The following is a 3,704-nucleotide window of genomic DNA, read 5'->3' on the forward strand; positions in this document are numbered from 1 at the left end:
GGGCATCAACCCAGCAGCAGGACCGCTATCTGCTCCTTTGTGTGAGGAGGAACAGGAGGAGCACTGCCAGAGCCCTACAACATGACCTCCAGCAGGCTACTGGTGTGCATGTTTCTGACCACACTGTCAGAAACAGACTCCATGAGGGTGGCATGAGGGCCCCACGTCCTCTAGTGGGACCTGTGCTCACAGCCCAGCACCGAGCAGCTCCATCATTCACCAGAGAACACCAGAACTGAAGGGGCCCCGTTCTCTTCACAGATGAGAGCAGGTTCACACTGAGCACATGTGACAGGCATGAAAGAGTTTGGAGACGCCGTGGTGAACGTTATGCTGCCTGTGACATCATCCAGCATGACTGGTTTGGAGGTGGGTCAGTGATGGTCTGGGGAGGCAGATCCTTGGAGGGTCACACAGACCTCCATGTCATAGCCAACAGTTCCCTGACTGCTGTCTCAGAGCGACTGTCAGACCTTACGGTGGTGCAGAGGGTTTCTCCGGCGGGGGCATTTTCAGTCAGGGTGGAATATTTTATGTAACCTGATTTCTCTGTGCTTCAGTTTGTGTGTCTGGATTGAAACAGGTGTGTATCTGATGGTCCCTGTACACCCGTGTTATTACTGGGCTGCAGTGAGCATCCTGGAGGCCTCAGAGCTCCCAGGTGTGTCAGTGACCAGCAGGTTAATAGAATTAAAAAGCCACAATGAGGCGTTCAGGGCCCAGTGGACAGGGAGATGCTCTCTGTCTCTCCGGAGAGACTCCAGCCTGCAGACTAGTCTTCTCTCTTTACTGATACACTCTCTGCTTCGGCCCGCTCTGTCCATCCTTATCTCTACCAGTGTGTGTTCTGGGAAAGCTTGCCAAAAGATTGCACAACCAGTTCATACCAAAGGTGTTTGAAGGGGCTGAGGTCAGTGTTTGTCAAGTTCTTGCACACACAAGTATTTCTTTATGGACCAGTTCTTAGATTATTGGGCCTTTCCTTCCCCAAACACAGCGTCAAAGTACCTGGACAGAAAGGTCATGCTGTGTTTTACAGATGAAAAGTTTTGGAGTGATTAAAGCCACAGAGATGTGTCTGCTTAGTCACGTTCATGGAGTCTGTTTGTTGGATCACACAGTATGTTTTTTATGTGCAGATGGAGAAGATGGCGCTGGGGGAAAGGTCAGAGTTCACCTGAAGTGTTTATGGACCATGAATGTTTGCAGTACTTTTCAGTAGCAGCTGAGTTTTCTGCAGAGTATGTTTCATCATGCGTTGACAGTGAAGTTCGTCCCTGTGGATCCCAGGAGCTTTCATTACCAGCTGTAATCAGTGCAATCCTCTGAGCTCTGATCAACATGTAGTCCTGGGCCTCTCTGAGCTCCCAGAGGACTAATTACCATCAGAAACTGTTGCAAAGTGTTTTGTAAGGAAGCAGCTCACAGTGGACCTCATTAATGATCTCTGAAACACTAACACATTGCAGGCTGCTGTGGTAACTGGAACTCAGAGTGATGAAACTGGTGGACCATCAGGGGGCAATGTGGTCCCCTGAGCTCCCAACAACTCTCTGGATTACTGTTGACAACAAAGTCAAATCCAGTCGACAGAATGAACCACAGATACATTACATCACAGATGGTAAAAATAATGGACGGAGTTGCCGTGACGTCACCCACTGGTTTGTGGACTTCTGTTTTGAAGCCTCAAGTTTGGCATTATGGCCGTCGCCTTCTTGTTTTTTTGGAGCCAGAGGTGACCATATATGGGTATAAGGGTGGAGCTGTGGAGGAGTAAGGAGTGGATCTGTCTCTTGGACTGTGGCGTCGCCTTACAGACAGATGCTGAACTTTAATCCTTAATAAAATGTAAACAGGGGAGTTGTATAAAAATTCTGCCCCCGTGCAGTTGCAACTTTTTCCCATAGAATGATGAGTATGAGCATGGGCGTAACTTTCATTTCAACATTGGGGGGGACGGGGACACATTAAGTGAGGGTCCGTGCCTAAGCATCCAGCATATAATGCTGATAGATAATGTCCGGCTGCCCAGCGGCTAGCAGGTAAGACACAGTGGTTAGCTATTATGCTAGCATGCTGGCTGGAAACAGACGATTATTTTGTTCCGTTCTGAGCACATAATACTCACTCTGGCTCCAAATCTCGTGGCTGTAAGTTGCTCATAACGTAGGCTCTGGCCTCAGATGCGTTATCAAACGATTTCTGCTCACCTCCTGGAGTAGATATCCGAAGTATAGCCGGGTACGAGATGCCATACTTGACCTCGGGGCAGCAGCGCAGCAGCCCCCTGAACTCATTGAAGGCAGCCCGCTTCGCCCTCACCGAGGGTGTGTAGTCGGGGTAAATGTGGATCCGCCTGTTGTTGTGGAAGATGGCTCCTGCTGCCCCAGCTGGACATCCACCTTCTCCTGGTAGTAGTAAAACTTAACCACAATGGGTCTAGGCGGGTTCCCATCTTTCCGCTTGGGCTGCAGACTCCTGTGAGCCCGGTCCAACTTCGGAGAGTAGTTGAGGGCTAGCGCATCTTGTAGCATCTTAGCAACAGCAAGCTCCGGTCGCGTTTCACCAAAGCCTTGATCCACGCCGATGATTCTGCAGTTGTCTCTCTGCTGCCTAGATTCCAAGTCTTCTGTCTTAGCCACCAGCTGGTTTACTGTCCGAGTAGGCATTAGCCCCGTCCTCCAGGCTAGCGATGTGTGTAACATGCGCAGCGTTAACTTTTTCAACTTCTTTCATTGCCTTGGTGTGTTCGACACGGGTGTTTGCGATCTGCTGGTGTAGCTCTCTCGAAAGATCTGCTTGTTTGACTAATCTATCTTTGCTAACACCCTTTGCTCCAACATTAGCATGCTTAATAATGTTAACCACACACAACGCGACCGGCAACTCTGCAATGGAGCAACTGAGAGAGGCAACGTGTTGGGTACTGGACTATACCATTATGGTATGGTCCAGTAGGGGTGTTTGAAATAGTTGGGAAATGGTTAAGAAAGATATATAAGTGATTTTACCTCTTTACCTCTTACCATCTCTTCTAAATATTGGAGGTGTTGAAACTTTCAACATTTCAGCAGCACTGTGGTTAACATGTGGTTTGGTTTTGGTGGCACAGTCGCTGCTGGAAAAGCAGTGATGTCTCAGTAATAAACAGTTGTTCATCAGTCAGCTCATACACTACGTCACTTAAGAAATGCTGATATGATACATATGAAATATGCAAATGTAACATATTCATGTTTTGCAGAAATGCACAACGCCAACATTTTCTTCTGGTGACTGGGCTGAATATTAAAGAGCGAACACGGAGCTCAGTGACCATATTACTGCTACAGACATGTATCTCATGTCAGACTGGTTCCCTTGGACGATCAGGATTATAATCCTGTTTATTGGTCGGGTATACTGAGACACACAAGGACAGAAGCTGTGTCAGTGTTTGTTTTCTCAAGGATTCTTGTGATGTGCCGGTACCCCAGATGTACCCCTAATCCAAGGTGGGGCCTCCTTGGATCAGACTTGGCTCTGACCTGTGGAGGCATGGACACACGACCTCTGGGAGTGTCCTCCTGTGTCTGACACCAGTGCGTTGGCGGCAGATACATTTAGTCCAGTGGGTTGTGAGGTGGGTTAATGGCACGTGCCACAGATACTCATTCAGATCGGGATCTTGGGGGGGGGGGGGGGGGGGGGGGGGGACTCTT

This window comes from Epinephelus moara, chromosome 3, assembly GCF_006386435.1.
Source record: "Epinephelus moara isolate mb chromosome 3, YSFRI_EMoa_1.0, whole genome shotgun sequence".
NCBI lineage: Eukaryota > Metazoa > Chordata > Actinopteri > Perciformes > Serranidae > Epinephelus > Epinephelus moara.